Below are 18,736 nucleotides of genomic sequence, written 5' to 3'. Positions count from 1 at the left end.
TTTTTTTTTTTTTTTTTGTTTGCATAATCAAGACTTGAATTTGGACTGAAAGGCAGGAAGGAGAGTATGAGAAACTGAGTCTCAGTTATCTAAAACTATTCATAGATTGCCACAAGATTCTGAACCTTGTCGGATCTTCAAATCCACCAACCTAGTATAACCTTCTATTTATTTTGATCTTTGGTTTCTTTTATCAGCCTTTGTAGTTTTCAGCATATAGATCCTGTACATGCTTTCTTAGATTTATAACAAAATATTTTGAAACGGTTTTAAATGAGATTATTTACTATATATCAGTTCATAATCATAAATTAATAGCATAGAGTAATGTGATTAATTGTTGACCTTGTATTTTGTGACCTCTTAAATTCAGATTAGTTGTAAAAATTTCTGTTTGGTATATTTGTTGAAATTTTCTAGGTATACCATGTCATCTGTGAATAGGGACACCTATTTCTTCGAATTTAGATTCCTTTTGTTGTTGTTGTTTTTCCTCTTTTTTTTTTAATATTTTTATTTATTTCTAGGAGAGAGAGAGACAGCGTGAGCAGGGGAGGGTCAGAGAGAGAGGGAGTCACAGACTGAAACAGGCTCCAGGCTCCGAGCTGGCAGTCAGCACAGAGCCCGACGCGGGGCTCGAACCCACGAACCGCGAGATCATGACCTAAGCGAAAGTCGGATGCTTAACCGACTAAGCCACCCAGGCGCCCCTGTTGTTTTTCCTCTTAAGCTGGGACTTGTCATAGAAATGTTATTGGGGGGGAGCACATGGGTAGCTCAGTTGGTTAGGGTTCTGACTATTGATTTCAGCTCATGTTGTGAGGTTAAGCCCCATGCCGTGCTCCACACTGACTGCTTGGGAATTTCTCTCTCCCTCCATCTCTGCTCCTTACCCACTAATTCTCACTCACTCTCTCTGTCTCTCAAAGTAAGTAAAAATTTTAAAGAGTTGATTAGGAATAGAGGGAATTAGACAACCTTGCCCAGATACTGATATTAGAAGAAAAATGTTCAGTCTTGTACAACAAAGTATGGTAGCTGTAAGTTTTGTTTTTGCATAGATGGTCTTGATCATTTGTTGGGGGAGGGGGTTAGAAACTATGGTTTGCTGAAAAAAATTTTTTATCACAAACAGATGTTGAATTATTAAAAGCTTTTTTATGATCAACTGATATGATATAGTTTTGCTTCTTTTAGACTATTAATATGGTAGATTACATTGAGTTTTGATGTTGCATTAGTCTTGCATTCTTGGTTAAACTCTACTTGATTATTTTACTATTATTATATTTTTATATGTTGCTAAATTTGATTCACATGCATTTGGTGGAAGCCTTTGGCATCTTTTCATTAGATATATTCACCTGTAGCATTATTTTATTTTACACTTTTGTCTGGTTTTGGTATCATTAATTATGGCCTCATCTTATGAGCATTGAGTATTTTCTTTAAGACTTTTTGGAGAAGTGCATGTAGAACTGATATTTATTATTTAGTGATTGGTGGAATTTACCAGTGAAACTGCCTGGGCCTGAGTGTTTCTCTTTTAGGATCCTTAACTATGATTTCTATATGCTTAATAATTACAGGACAATTCAGGTTATCTAGTGTATCTTGAGTGCATTTGGGCAATTTGTGGCTTTCAAGGCATTGGACCATGTCATCTAAATCATTAAATGTACATAGTTATTGTACTCTTTCATTAAATTTTAATAATTTCAGCTTCTGTAGTAATCATTTGTTTATAATCCTAATATGAATAATTTGTGTAAGCCTTGCTTCAGGTTTATCAATTTTATTGGTGTTCTTAAGACTCTCCATTTTTAATTTTACAATTTCATTAGTTTCTACTCTTCATTGTTTTATTTTGCTTGCTTTGGGTTTATTTAGCTCTACTTTTTCTTATTTCTTAAGGTGAAATTTGAGATTGTTTTGATAGGCACAAACACCTGCTGAGAGCAGCTAACACAGACACTGGCTGTTTAGCCTTGGCTTTGCTCCAAATCCCATGCCCACGTTCTCTGGCATGACCACCCTTCTGAGTTAAACCTGCATCAGTCCCAGCTCAGTGAGACCCTCCCCCAGAAGACCAGCAGAGCTCTCTAACACACCAGGTACCACAAGTTTGGTGTTGTAAAAGTTGTCATGCTTGGCTGGATAGAGGCCAAAGTGCACTGCATTGCTCAAGGCAGGCAAGCAATCTGGAGACAGACAGTTTGAAAACACTAATCTGAAAAATGCCTAGGACACTCTAGGGGAAATTATTTGCTCCTCTGAAAGGGCTTTCCGGAGAGGAGCAAGCATAGACTCCCATCTTCTGAGACAAAGGTGCTGGCTGGCACCATTTCACTTCTCTGCTCCTCAGTATAAACCAACTTTACTAAATTGTACAGTGCCAAAGCTGGCTGCCTAACCTCCTTATGCCAAGTCCTCACCCCTGCACTCCACTGGTACTGCTTTTCTTAGGCAAGTATGCCTAAGGACCGGTGCAGTGGGCCCCTTCCTGAGAACACTAGCACAAAACCTCCACACACAATGTCTACTGACCATAGAGTTCTGCAAAGCTTTAGTTCTGGTGAAAATAGCATCAGGTCTCTTAACAAGCAGACCAGAATACACCCAATTAAAATTTGCCACACTCTGGCCAAGGTACAAACACTGCCCACTACAGGCAAGGAGAACCTCTGCAAATGACTAACCTAAAGGTGCGCCCAAAGCACAGCAATGGAGTGCATGTAGCACACACCAGAGACATTCCTTGAGTGCTAGGCCCTGGAACTTAAAGGACCTCTTCATAAAGCCATTACTCTCAGGAGCAGGAAAATGAAGAGGCTTTTCTAACACAAGTAGGCAGAGACCTAGACAAAATGCCAAGATTGAGGAATTCGTTCCAAAATTTGCAATGACATGGATGGAACTAGAATGTATTGTGCTATGGAAGATAAGTCAATCAGAGAAAACAAATACCATATGGTTTCACTTGTGTGGAATTTAGGAAAAGAAACAGATGAACATATATAAGAGGGAAGGGAGAGAGAAAAAAAGGGAAACAAACCATAAGAGACTCTTAAAGACAGAACAAACTGAGGGGTGATGGAGGTAGGTGAGTGGGGAATGGGCTAAATGGTTGATGGGTTTTAGGGCATTTGTTATGATGAGCACTTGGTATTGTACGTAAGCGATGAATCACTGAATTCTACTCCTGAAAACAATATTGTGCTATATGTTAACAAATTAGAATTCAAATAAAAATTTGAAAGGAAAACAAATAAGCCAACAATCATAAGGATACTCACTGGGCTTGAGAAAAGCATGTAAAACATGGAGACCCTTACTGCAGAGATAAAAGAGCTAAAAAACAATCAGGCAGAAATGAAAAATGGAATAATTGAGATTTGAAACTGACATAATGACCACAAGGATGGAAGAATCAGAAGAATAATAAGTGATAGAGAAGATAGAGTTAGGGAAAATAATGAGGCTGAACAAAAGAAAGAAGAATAATGGAGCAGGAGAATAGACTTAGGGAATTCATTGACTCCATCAAATGTGATAACAGTTACATCCTAGGAGTCCCAGAAAAAGACCAAAGAGAAGAGGTGAAAGAAGGTTTTATTGAGGAAATGATGGCTGAAAACTTTGCTAATCTGGAGAAGGAAACAGACAACCAAATCCAGGAGGCACAAAGAACTCCGATTAAAATCAGCAGAAGCAGGCCAACACCAATACATACTGTAGTTAAATTTGCAAAATACAGTGATAAAAAATCCTAAAAGCATCAAGACAAAAGAAATCCCTAACTTACAAGGGAAGACCCATAAGGCTAGCAGAGCATCTCTCCACCGGAACTTGGAAAGCCAAAAGGGAGTTGCATGATTTATTCAACATGCTGAATGGGAAAAATCTGTCCAGCAAGGCTCTATCCAGCAAAGCTATCAGTCAAAATAGAAGGAGTGATGAAAAGTTTTCCAAACATAAACTAAAGGAGTTCATGAGCATTAAACCAGCTCTACAAGAAACATTAAAGGCATTCTTTCAGTGGGAAGGAAAGATGAAAAGTGACAAAGACTAGAAAGGAACAGAGAAAAATCTCCAGAAACAAGGACAAAACAATTAATAAAATGGAATTAAATACATATCTATCAATAATTACTCTGAATGTAAAGGGACAATAATCCAATCAAAACATGTATGGTGTCATGGGGCACCTGGATGGTTCAGTTGCTTAAGCATATGACCCTTGATTTCAGCTCAAGTCATGATCACAGTCATGAGATCAAACCCACGTTGGGCATGGAGAATGCTTAAAATTCTTTCTCTCCCTCTGCCCTAATCCGCTTATTCTCTCTCTCCACTCACCCCCCAACAATCTCTTTCCCTTTTTGTCTGGAAAAAAAAATTAAAAAGATGTAGGGTGTCTGAATGGATAAAAACAAAAACAAAAAAAGCCTCAACACCTATCTATAAGCTGCCTACAAGAGAATCATTTTAGACCTAAGGACACCTGCACACTGAAAGTAAGGGGGTGGAGAAACACTTCTCATGCAATGGACATGAAAAAAAAAAAGCCAGATGGGGTCCCTGGGTGGCTCAGTTGGTTAAGCGTCTGACTTTGACTCAGGCCATGATCTCGCGGGTCATGGGTTCGAGCCTCGCATCAGGTTCTGTGACAGCTCAGAGCCTGTTTCAGATTCTGTGTTTCCCTCTCTCTCTGCCCCTACCCTGTTCATGCTCTGTCTCTCTCTGTCTCAAAAATAAACTATTAAAAAAATTAAAAGTATTGCTGCTCTGACTTTCTTTTTTATCAGACAAACTAGATTTGAAACTAAAGACCGCAACAAGAAATAGGGCATTATATCACAATAAAGAGGACTATCCAACATGATCTAACAACTATAAATATTTATGTCCTCAACTTAAAAGCACTCAAGTATATAAATCAATTAATGGCAAACTTAAAGAAGCTCATTAATAATACAATCATAGTAGGAGCTTTAACACCCCACTTAAAGCAATGGATAGATCATTTAAGCAGAAAATCAACAAGGAAACAATGGCTTCAAAAGTCAGGTTGGACCAGTAGGACTTAACATATACTCAGAATATTTCACCCTAAGACAGCAGAATACATGTTGTTCTTGAGTATATGTTGGGCATTCTCCAAGATAGATGACATAATGGGTCACAAATGAGACCTCAAGTAGAAAAACATTCATATCCTATCATTCATATTTTCAGTCCACAACAATAGGAAACTTGAAGTCAACCAATAAGGAATTTGGAAAAACCACGGATACATGGAGGTTAAAAATACCCTACTAAAGAATGAATGGGTCAGCCAGGAAATTAAGAAACTTAAATCCATGGAAACAAATGAAAATGAAAACATGATGGTCCAAAACCTTTGGAATTTAGCAACCATGGACATAAGAGGACATAGCAATATAGGACTATCTCAAGAAGGAAGAAAAATCTCAAACCACCTAATTTTACACCTAAAGAAGCTAGAAAAAGAGTAACAAAGCCTAAAGCCAACAGAGAAAAGGAAATACTAAAGATTAGAGTGGAAATAAATGATAAAAACACAGTAAGACAGACCAATGAAACCAGGAGCTGGTTCTTTGAAAGAACTAATAAAATTGATAAGCCCCCAGCCAGATGAAGCAAAAAGAAGAGGAAGGACCGAAATAAATAAAATCACAAATGAGAGAGGAGAAAGAACAACCAGCACCACAGAAATACAAACAGTTGTAAGAAAATACTATGAAAAATTATGTCCCAACAAACTGGACAATCTGGAAGAAATAAATTTCTAGAAACCTATAAACTACCAAAAGTGAAACAGGAAGAAATAGAAAACTTGACCAAACTGATAACCAGCAGAGAAATTGAATCAGTAATCAAAAATCTCCCAGCAATAATCCAGGTCCAAATGGTGTACCAAGAATTCTACCAGACATTTAAATAAGAGTTAATATATATTCTTCTCAAACTATCCAAAAAATAGAAATGGAAGGAAAACTTCCAAACTCATTCTACAAAGCCAGCATTACCCTGATTCCAAAACCAGGCAGTCTTCACTAAAAAAAGATAACTACAGCCAATATGCTTGATGAACTTGGATGTAAAAATTCTCAACAAAATAAGAGCAAATCGAATCCTACTGTACATTAAAAGAATCCTTCACCATAATCAAGTGGGATTTATTCCTGGGTTGCAAGGGTGATTCAATATTTGTAAATCAATCAGTGTGCTACACCACATTAATGAAACGATAAGAATCCTATGACCCTCTTACTAGATGCAGAAAAAGTATTTTAAAAAGTACAGCATCCATTCTTGATAAAATTCTCAATAAGGAACATATCTCAATGTCATAAAGGCCATATACAAAAGACCCACAGCTAATATCATCCTCACTGGGGAAGAACTGAGAGCTATTCCTCTATAATCAGAATCAAGACAGGGATGTCCACTCTCAACAATGTTGAGAGTACTATGTTGTTTAACATAGTACTGGAAGTCCTAGCCTCAGCAATCAGACAGCAAAAAGAAAAAAAGGTATGCAAATGGGCAAGGAAGAAGTCAAATTTTCACTATTTGTAGATGAATGATGCTCTATATAGAAAACTCAACAGACTGCACCAGAAAATTGCTAGAACTGATACATGAATTCATTAAAACACAGGATACAAAATAAAAGTACAGAAATCTGTTGGATTTCTATATGCCAAAAATGAAGCAGCAGAAAGAGAAATCAAGGAATCAATTCCATTTATAATTGTAAATGCCGTAAGATACCAAGAATAAACCTAACCAAAGAGGTAATAATGATCTGTACTCTGAAAACTATAAAATGCTACTGAAAGAAATTAAAGATGACACAAAGAAAAACATTCTATGCTCATGGATTAGAGGAACAAATACTGTTAAAATGTCTATACTACCCAAAGTAATCTGCACATTTAATTCAATCCCTATCCAAATACCAGCATTTTTCACAAAGCTAGACTAAAAAAAAAAGTATGGATCTACTAAAGAGTAACCAAAGCAATCTTGAAAAAGAAAAGCAAAGCCAGAGGTTATCCCAATTCTAAACTTGAAGTTATATTACAAAACTGTAGTGATCGAGGCAGTATGGTACTAGCACAAAGACTGACAGATAGATCAATGTAACAGAATAGAAAATTCTACAATGGACCCACAACTATCTTTGACAAAGGAGGAAGGAATATCCAGTGGAAAAAAAACAAGTTTCTTCAACAAATGGTATTGGGAAAACTGGACAGCAACATTCAGAAGAATGAAACTGGGCCACTTTCTTTTATCATACACAAAAGCAAATTGAAAGTGGATGAAAGACCTAATTGTGAGACAAGAAACCTTCAAAATCCCATAGGCAGTAACCTCTTTGACATCAGTTGCAGCAGCTTCTTACTATATATGTCTCCTGAGGTAAGGGAAAGAAAAGCAAAAATAAACTATTGGGATTTTATAAAATGATTCTGCACAGCAAAGAAAACAATCAGCAAAACTAAAAGGCAATCTTTAGAATGGGAGAAGGTATTTGCAAATCACATATCTGATAAAGACCTTCTAATACTTAATACATGAAAAAAACAATCTGAATAAAAAATAGGCAGAAGACATGAATAAAGATATTTTCAAAGATGGCCAACAGACGCATGAAAAGACACAAAACATCACTCATCATCAGGGAAATACAAATCAAAACCACAATGAGATGTCACCTCATGACAGTCTGAATGGCTAAAAATCACAAGAAACAACAGGTGTTGGTGAGGATACGGAGAAAGAGATCCCCTCTTACCCTAATGGTGAGAATGCAGTGGTGTAGCCACTATGGAAAACAGTATGGAGGTTCCTCAAAAAACTAAAAATAAACTACCCCACAGCCCAGCAATTGCAGTACTAGGTATTTACCCAAATGACAAAAAAAATTTTTTGAAGGTGTATATGCACCCACCACGATGTTTATAGCAGCATTATATGCAATATCCAAATTATACAAACAGCCTAAATATCCATTGACTGATAAAGGAGGTGTTTAATATTACTCAGCAATCCAAAAGAATAAAATCTTGCCGTTTGCAATGAGATGATAGAGCTAAGCAAAATAAGTCACTTGGACAAAGACCAATACCGTATGATTTCACTCATGTGGAATTTAACAAACAAACGTGAAGATGGGGAGGAGGGAAGAAAGAGACAAAACCAGGAAACAGGTTTTTAACAACAGAGGACAAACTGAGGGTTACTGGATGGAAGGGAGAGGGTGGGAAAGGTTAATTAGATGATGGGTATTAAGGAGGGCACTTGTGATGAACACTGGGTGTTGTACACAAGTGATGAATCACTAGATTATACACCTGAAATTAGTATTAGAGTATCACTTAATGACCTGGAATTTAAGTAGAAAATTGAAAGAAAAAAAAGAGAACCATGAAACCCCACCCCCTGGCTTTATTGGGGTATAATTAACAAATAAATATGGTATATATTTAAGTTGTACAACTGGATATTTTGATAAATGTATATACTGTGAAATGATTACCACAATTAAACTACTTAAAATATTCATCACCTTGAGTAGTTACTTCTTTTTTCTTGTAGTGAGAACACTTAATATCGATGTTCCTGTCAAACTCCAAGTATACAATATTGTTAACTGTGGTCACCATGCTGTAAATTAGATCTCCAGAATTCATTTATCTTGGGTGACTGAAACTTTGTACATGTTGACCAATATATTCCCATTTCCTCCACCCTCTTCGTTTTTAATAAAAGTTTCATTGCTATCAAAGTTTTCCTATTTATTGATTTAATAGCTTTCCACAAAATTTGATATGATGTACTTCCATATTATTTTAAAAATATTTTCTAATACCCCATGAGACTCATTAACTCATAGATTATTGAGGTGTATGTTGCATACTTTCCAAATCATTTTCGGATTTCTGTTATCTTTTTGTAATTTCTAGATCAATTCCATATGCTCAGAAAACATACTTTGTATGATGTCAAGTTTTTTATAATTATTAAAGTTTATGGCTCCAAATATGGTCTTTTTTTGCTGGCCATCTCATTGGTACTTGGGAAAAAATGGATATTCTGCTTTTGTTAGTTGAATGTTCTGTAAATGTCAATTAAATCTTAGCTGATGATGCTCAGTTTGATGTTTTTGTTATTTTTCTATCTAATGGTATTGGTACTTGGCGGAGGAATATTGAAGTCTCCAATTATAATTGTAGATTTGTCCATTTCTCCCTTCAGATCTTTTATTTTGGCTTCATTTATTTTTAAACTCTGTTATTAGGTGGATATACCTTTGATATTGTTACCTATTTTTGGAAAGCTGATTTTTTACCATTATGCAATGATTCTCCTTATTCTATTTAATTTCCTTTGTTCTACAGTCTCCTTTGCTATTAGTATAGCCAGTCCAGCTGTCTCCTTGCTTTAAATGTTACCATTTAGTTTTTTCTCTTCACTTTTTACAATGTAAATATTGAAGGCTATACTTTATTTAATTGATCTCTGCTTTATCCACTCAAGATAGATTTTCATTATTTCAGTTATAATTTTTCTTCACCCTTAAAATTGGAAAAGATATTTTTATCATTTGATAGTAAGTTTTAACTGTAATGAATATAAATTTTAGAATGCCATTTCTATTTATATTTTCTAGAATCTATTTCATTTTTTGATAACTGTGTAGTCAAATTAGTATATGTATGATAGATACTTGAAACAATATTTTCTCTTATTTCAGGTCTTGTGTAGATGTCAGACACTACAAACTGCCCATTCATCCTTTCTATAATATAAATCTTTAATGGGCCCATTGTTTATTAGAATAAAGACAATATGTTCATCCTCCATGTAGCTGTATGATGAAGTTCTCTGCCCAATGGGATTTAAATATATCCTCTATCTACTTGAGGAACTTTGTGAAGAGATAGTAGATGTCAGGAATTATTGGTCTGTTTTCTTTTGTACAGCTTGGTATATATTGCTGATCATTTTATCATCCAAATTCCACCTTAGATATTAAGAATGTGGGTTATTCCTTTATGATAATGGAGTAGAAAACCAAATGAAATCTGGGTTCCTGAAAACATGGTGCAACAAAGTCACATCAGACCTGGAATGACCGACATATTTTAATAGTATATATATAATATAGATTTTTATTTTGCTTAAGTACTATTGTTTTAGATTTTCTGTTACTTACTTAAACCTGATTCCATTTACAGCCTTATGGTATTTTGCTTTTCCGTGTCTTCATTTTTAGTATTTTTCATGTGTCATGGTGGTAGATATCACTAGTTGATGAATGTATACCTATAATTTTTATTGAGCATCTTTAGACATTTTCTTTGATTCTCTTCACTGAACCTATTTATGAATGGTGGTCTGATGTCCACAAAACTTAGCTTTTCATCATAGATGACTTTAAAGTAGTCCTTATTCTCTTAACTTAGCTCTACCATCTCCCCTTTCATCTCCATTCTCTATCTGGGAGCATCCTTGTGCCTTTGCCATCAATCAGTGTTAAAATGCTTGGTTTATTTAATATTCTATACTAGTTTGTACATGGTTTTCTAGATTATCACCCATAAGTGAGAAAAGAAAGATGTTGCTCAAAGGAGGTACCTTGACTTGGAAGCCAGTTAAATGGCTGTACCTGTTATTTTGCTCCAGATGAATTGTGATGAATCCAGAACACTCAATTGTATCTACCATGTTTTAAAGACCTAGAAAAATAGTTTGGATGAGTTACTTTATTACTTGTAGTGAAATATGTGCAACTTAGGAATAAGTTAGTTTCTTCATAGAACAATTACATTCAACGGGGGCCTTCATTTTTTCCCCATGAATCACTTTTAAAGTACTCATTTGTAGTCAACACCTCTTAAAGTCTATAGGCTAGAGGTCAGAATCGTGCCAGCACCTAGTGAGGGCAACAAATACTTGAACTCTCAAATCCCTCACTAATCCTATTTTGCTGTGGCTAAAGTAATGGACTGTCAGCACCAATAATGTCAGCCAGTTCTGGGGAAAGATCCGTTTTCGAACTTACCCCTAAAGGTAAATCTATCTGTTGACTTGTAGGTAGAAGAGTAGGACTCTGGAATATAAATAGAAATTAGAAACTATCAACACAAACAATATCAGCTTTATAAGGATAATAGTTAAAAGAGAACTTTACACTTTTACTTAAGCACAAATTGATTTTTTAATTTTTTTTAAAAATTAAATTTTTTAATTTTCTAATTTTTTTAAAAAATAAAATTTTTAATTAAAAAAATCAATTTGTATATTTAAATATTATTGACCCCAGTTTTATCGTTTCTCCCCTAGAGATCTTTACCAGTTTCCTATGGCTGTTAAAATAGTTTACCACAAACTGGACAGTTTAAACAGAACAGAAATGTATTATCTTAAAGTTTTGGAGGCTACAAGTTCAGGATCAAAGTATCAGCAGGATTGGTTCTTTCTGGAGGCTCAGAGGAACTATCATTCTACGCTTCTATGTGAGGTTCTGGTGGTCGGCTATCCTTGTTGTTCCTTGGCTTATAGCAACATAACCCTAATCTCTACCTCACTCCTGAGATGATCTTGCCCTCTGTGTATTCCTGTCCCCGTCCCCCCAACCCCACCTTTCTCACATAAGAACTCTTAAATAAAAATCTCATACTAAGATCCTTGACTTAAAAATATCTGCAATTTCCAAACAAGATCACTTGACAGGTTCTGGAGGCAAGGGCACAAACATCTCTCTTTCGGGAGTTGCTATCCAATGTAAAATGTCCGTTATATAGTATATATTCAGATAAGTGTGGTTCATTTTCATATTCAGAAACTAAGGATGCCTTGGGGGCATGAACAGGATGTGTTCCATGGAACCAAGAGGGAAAGACAGAAGTTGTAACATTCATATTCAGGGAGGAAATACTCTAAACACAAACCTCAAACTATCTGCTATAAGCCTACCTGTGTATCTCCTCAGAATATTGCCACTCTTACTGTGCAGGACAAATATGAAGATTCTATTTCACACAAAGAAATTGCTTCACACAAAATCATTATTCTTTCTCTAGGATTATGGTGTAACATAATACTTTTAAAAATAGCCTTTGATTAAAAACAGGTAAGGATGCACTTGGGCAAAATAAGTGTGCAAGATCTGAATGATCTAACATCTAAGGTGTTAATGGATTTTGTTGAAAAACTTACTGAACCACTGCTGATGGTTATTTATGAAAATTTAGTGAGAACTGGGAAATGAAAGAACTGAATGCCAACATTCTATCAATTTTCCAGAGTAGAAAGAATTGCTATTATAGTAATTATGGTTCAGTGAATGTAACTTAAATCCTTCAATAATGGGACAACTATTAAAAGGAAGAACCTGTAAAAACCTCTCAAAGGTAACGAAATCATGAACAATAAATAGAATTGGTTTATAAAAAAATTGTGACAGATGGAATTTAATAGCTTTTTGATAGGAGTACCAAATTAATAGACTATGGAAAGGAAGTGATTGTAATATGTTTTTATTTTATTATATGTGATAGTCTCTAGTGAAATTTATATCAATTCAAATTTTCTGGAAAATGAGTAATGCCTGTAGGTGAAAAACTGCTTAAGGTCTCAAATAGTAACAAAACAAAACAAAAAAACCCCACAAAATATCTAGTTTGGGAAAGATTATGCTATTCTGATTCATTTGGGTTTAAAGTGAAAGTAAATTTTTTTCCTAGGTTTGAGAGAAACTGAATTTTAATACTTCATTTGAGATCTTAAAGAGACAATTTTGTTACTAGAAACCTTATTAGTCTAGAAGAATAAAAATGTAACACACGAATGCATGCCAGTGAGACCTGGCATAATGTCCATTTTCCTCATGCCTTTAAATGGTTTTAAAAGAAATTAGGAAGTAAAGTGATCTAGTAGCTAAACGTAAACTAAAGCAGTTGGACCTGGACTTTAATTTAGCTATAAAAGCTGTATTTAGTTTAAGAGGCTCTCTGATGTTTTATTTTTTTGTTTCTTAAAAAAAAATATTTTTAAAAGATACTTGCTAGTTCTAGGGTGTATTTGATTCTTAAGAGAAGTTGTCTTGGGCATATTTGATCTAATAGAGAAAAGTTTTAAGTTGGAAAGGATATGGATTATATTGATACAAGTTAGGGGATTTGGGTGGGGGAGAATGTGAAATAGGACCATAGGCCTGACAAATTGTAACTGAGACAGCGCTGTGTCAAATGTATTGCATAAAAATAGTATAACATTAAGTATGGTATTTACCAAATATGTTAAAACATATTAACCTTATAAGACTGATTAAGGGGCACCTGGGTGGCTCAGTCAGTTAAGCATCCAACTTTGGCTCAGGGCACAATCTCAGTTTGTGACTTCCAGCCCCATGTTGGGCTCTGTGCTGACTGCTTAGAGCCTAGAGTCTGCTTCAGATTCTGTGTCTCTCTCTCTCTCTCTCTCTGCTCCTCCCCCATGTGTACTTTGTCTCTTTCTGTCTCTCAAAAATAAATGTAAAAAAAAAAGATTAAATGAAAAATCAGAATGCAAAATTGTATATATAACCTGTGTTTGGCTCTGTAAACAGTATGCAGACACAAGTGAAGGAGGTAAGTTATAATTACAACTGTTTTTATTATTGCAGGTTAAGATTGGGAGTAATATATATGACTTTTTCAAATTTTCTATCATGAAATAGCAATATAGTATTAAACAACCTCCTGAAAAAATGTAATTTTTATATGTACCAGTGAAGTTTTCTTGAGAGAAGTCATAAAATTGGGGGTTTAAAAGCAAGCTATTAAGCATTGTGTTAAAACGGGAACTTTATATATATTATTTCCTTCAATCTTTAAGACAATCCTTTGAGATGTCCGTTTTAATTGTCCCTTTGCAACATGGTTTGGGTTTGTGGTAACACATGGATTGAAAGATACCAAATGAATAAATGAGAGGCAGTTTAGAAGAGAGAAGAAGGATAAAAGAGCTTCAGGTGGTGATTTATGATGTGAGACAGTTTATAGAGAGTTCTGTCAGGAATAAATGTGGTCCAAAAGAGATAAAGTAAGGACATAGAATGACACAATTATTTAAAGTGTATAGAGCAGGTTAAATTGGTGGAAGGTATTGAATTGTCATGAGATAGTGGAGTGTGAAAAAAATCCCATCAGAGAGTCCTATCTGAACCTAATGAATACCATATGGTTTGAAAAAAAATATTTGGTATTTTTAAATGAATACTTGTCAGCAAGCTATTGCTTTGCAATAGCAAGTGAAGTTGAAAGAATCTTAAGAACAGGTGTGAAAATACTGAAGTCAGAATAATTTCCACTGGGGCACTGGTTAAATGGGAGGCAACACTTAATGATGAATCAAGGCAGTTAAAAAATAAATTGATAAGGACTATTATAAGTGGTGCATTAGAATGACTACACCTAAACTTATGGATCAGGCTTAAGGTCACAAAAATTGTCAACCAAAAAATATGTGTCAGCAATTAGATTGCATACTAAACAATATTCTAGGTAATATACTAAACAACTTCTGAAGTGTTTTTGCAAAGAAAAAAAAATCGAATGTAAATCTGACTATACTTTAAGATTTAACATTCAATTCCAAGCAATATAGGGGACAAATATTGGGAGACAAATCATTAAAATCCCTCATATATCAAAGAAAACTCCAGTTTCTTTAACATATTAATTGCAAGAAAATAAAGAAGAAAGATGATCATATTGACTAAAAGGAAACCAAAAAGGAAAATACCAATTGCTAGGAAGATTGTGATGCAACAGGAACTCTGGTCCATTGCTGGTGGAGTTGAAAATGTTACCATCATGGGGGCACCTGGGTGACTCAGTTGGTTAAGCTTCCGACTTCGGCTCAGGTCATGATTTCACAGTTTGTGGGTTCGAGCTCTGTGTTGGGCTCTGTGCTGCCAGCTCCGAGCCTGGAGCCTGTTTCAAATTCTGTGTCTCCCTCTCTCTGCCTCTTCCCCACTTGTGTCTGTCTCTCTCTGTCTCTCAAAAATAAACATTTTAAAAAATGTTACCACTTGGGGCGCCTGGGTGGCTTAGTCGGTTAAGCGTCCGACTTTCGCTTAGGTCATGATCTTGCGGTTCGTGGGTTCGAGCCCCGCGTCGGGCTCTGTGCTGACTGCGAGCTCAGAGCCTGGAGTCTGTTTCAGAGTCTGTATCTCTCTCTCTGACCCTCCCCTGCTCACGCTGTCTCTCTCTCTCTCTCCTAGAAATAAATACAAAAAAATATATAAAAAAAAATGTTACCACCATTTTGGAAGACAGTTGGTCAGTTTCTTTCAAAGCTAAATGAAGTCTTACAGCATGATGCAGTTATTATGCTCCTAAGTATTTACACANTTCTTTCAAAGCTAAATGAAGTCTTACAGCATGATGCAGTTATTATGCTATTATGCTCCTAAGTATTTACACGACTGATTTGAAAACTTCTTAGCATTGCATGCAAGTTTCTGTGCACATAACAGCCTTATTCATAATTGCTAAAAACTAAAAGCAATCTAGATGTCCTTCAGTAGGTGAATGCATAGACAAATTGGGTACATCCTTACAATGGAGTACTCTGTAATAAAAATAAGTGAGCTGTAAACTCATGAAATGACATGGTTGGATATTAGATGCATATTTCTAAATAAAAGACGGCAGCATGAAAGGTTATATACTATATGATTCTAATTAGCTAATGTCCTGGAAAAAGAAACTAGAGACAGTTAAGAAAAATCAGTGGTTGTCAGGAATTTGGGAGGAGGGAGGAGGGTTAACTATGTGACACACAGGGGAGTACTTTTTACGCTACTTAAACTATTCTGTGTGACGCCATGTGTAAGTATATGACTGTATGCATTTGTCAAAATTGAGCCTTATAACAAAGAGTAAACCTTAATGTATACCAACAACAACAAAAAAAAACCGTAATAGGAAGTGCGAGGATTTCATGATGAAATGCAAAATGGAAGAAAGCAATCTGTATTACAAAAATATGAAACAACTCACTGAGGGGATGGGAGAAGTGCTAACACAAATAACGTTGGAAATGAGGTTTGTAAAAACAAAGCAGAAGGAACTCTACCCAAGTACTATATGCCATTTGGTCAACTTACCTAGGGGATATAAGTTAATGAATCTGATAGTACAATACATACATAATGGAATTGAGTAGTTAAATAAATGGATGGCAGATGATGTGAACCAGGTTTTCACTGGAGTGAACCACTGGAGTGAGAATTTACAGATGGGAGGAGGTGAATGGAGTCGTTCTTGTAATAAATTAGAGTTGGAAACATCAGTATAAACTTATGGGTAGCATAATACACAGATGGTTACATAGAAACCTATCTATATAGGTAGAGGTAGGTAGATGGACTAAGAACTACACAAAAGATCGTGTAGTTGGCTAAGAAGACCAAGTGATACCTCAGTAACAATGAGTACCCCTAGTACCCAGAAATTGATTTCTAATACCCTTCTCCAGTAAAAGGAACTAAGATCCTTAGAGACATGGCCAATTCTAGGACTGCTATGGGAAATATACAGGGTGAAGCTGGAGCCTGTTGTAGCGCCCAAAAGGAAGTGTTTAAAAACAAAATGCTGTGATGATGAGAAGTCTACTGAAGGAACTCCTAAGGGCCATCCCTATAACACTTTGAGCAACCAAATAAAGTAGAATTGGAATGGAAGCATAAAGCAAAATACATTGTAACTCCAAGTATAAAATATTTGGGAGTCCATACTGATATAATTAGGAAGTTGAATGGATACGTAAATGGATATTTGTGAAAATGTGCCAGACAAAGAAATTTGAAATCATTCTGTAGATGCTCTGTCCTCAGGAAGATGGAGCATTATTGCTCATGCCGTAAGTGTGTACTGCATGGAGGGTCTTCACTGCAAAGAGTGCAGAATGGAAAAAGGGTGCTGAGAGGGAGTGTAATGTTACAATGGAGATATGACAAGTACTATCTCAGCAAGGTGATCGGGGTCAACATTAACAGTAAGTTAAGCCATGTAGGTAGTGTATCCTTCTGATAGGTGATGAATACAGCCTTGTATCTCTCTGATCATCTCCCTAAAATTCATAACCTCATTTCATCCCAGTAGAGGGACGTTCTACAAAATACATGGCCAGGACTTGTCAAAACTATCAGGATCACCAACAACAAAGGAAAATAAAAAGTTGTCACAGCCAAGAGGAGCCAAAGAAGACATAGTAACTAAATGTAATGTAATTGAATGGGGTCCTGGAACAAGAAAAGACCTTAGGAAAAATCTAAGGACATCTAAGCATGGACTCTAGCTCATAATATATCAACTTTGGTTCATTAGTTGAAACAAAGCACCATAATGTAGGATTTTTAATAATAGGGGAAACTGACATGGATAGGAATTTTTGTACTAATTTTTTTTTTCAAATTTTCTGTACAATCCCAATCAAAATTGCACCAGCATACTTCTCAAAACTAGAACAAACTATCCTAAAGTTTGTATGGAACCACAAAAGGCCCCGAATAGTCAAAGTAATACTAAAGAATAAAACCAAAACAGGAGGTATCACCATCCCAGACTTTAGCCTCTACTACAAGGCTGTCATCATCAAGACAGTATGGTATTGGCACAAAAACAGACACATAGACCAATGGAACAGAATTGAGAACTCAGAAGTGGACCCAAAAGTATATAGCCAACTAATCTTTGACAAAGCAGGAAAGAGTATACATTCTAAAAGAATTAAAAATGAATTTTACTAAATATTTTAAAAATAAAGAGAAAGATTTGTATTAAATATGTGGTACCTCTGGATTGTGATTTAAAGAATTGAACCATACAAAAAAAATACATTTCAATAGTGACTGAATATTTGATTGCAATAATGTTGAATTATTTTAGGTACACTAATAGTTTAATGACTTAATAGAAAATACTTTTAGAAATAGAGTGTTCACAGAGGAAATGATATGCTAAGTCAACTAGGAAAGAGGAAGGGGAATGTAGGAAGTTTGCATAAAACAAGATTGGTCATATGTTAATTGTTCAAAGTTGGTAATACTTATTGGGAGTTCGTTGCCCTGATCTCCTGTATTTTAAATGTTTTAGAATCAATTTTTTTAAGCTTGAGAAATATGTATATTCAAGGAAGTGAATAATTAGCAGGAAACCTGGAAAGTCACTGTCATGGATTGCAGGGAGTGTGGTGCAAGTGTATTCTGAGTTTTCTAAACTCTATCTGACTTGGAGAAAGTTTATGCTGTAAATGGCTTTAGATTTCTAGAAAGAAACGTACTGCTCACATTCGCGTTGAGTTTTAAAGGCAAAGGAAAGGTCAGTTTCTGGAAAACGTGTGATTTGACTAGTTTTGAGCCATTTCATCAAAAGCATTTTTTGTCTCAAACTCATCTGTAGCTCTGGTCTACCAACTGATTTATAATCCATTGAATAAGTTCATGAAAATGGATGTAGTACAAATTTTTGTTTTATTAATAAGCCTGAAGTTACCTCTTCAAATGCAGACATCCATTCTTTTTTGTTACCTTTGACTTTCTTACCCTCCTCTGCTCTAAACATTTCTTTTTTATATCTGTATGTGGAATACAAGTTCTTCTTTGTGAAAAAGAACCGTTGTGTACTGTTGGTGGTAATGAAGA

The sequence above is a fragment of the Crocuta crocuta genome, unplaced genomic scaffold, assembly GCF_008692635.1.
Source record: "Crocuta crocuta isolate KB4526 unplaced genomic scaffold, BGI_CrCroc_1.0 scaffold619, whole genome shotgun sequence".
In the NCBI taxonomy this organism is placed as follows: domain Eukaryota; kingdom Metazoa; phylum Chordata; class Mammalia; order Carnivora; family Hyaenidae; genus Crocuta; species Crocuta crocuta.
This window is presented reverse-complemented; position numbering follows the sequence as displayed.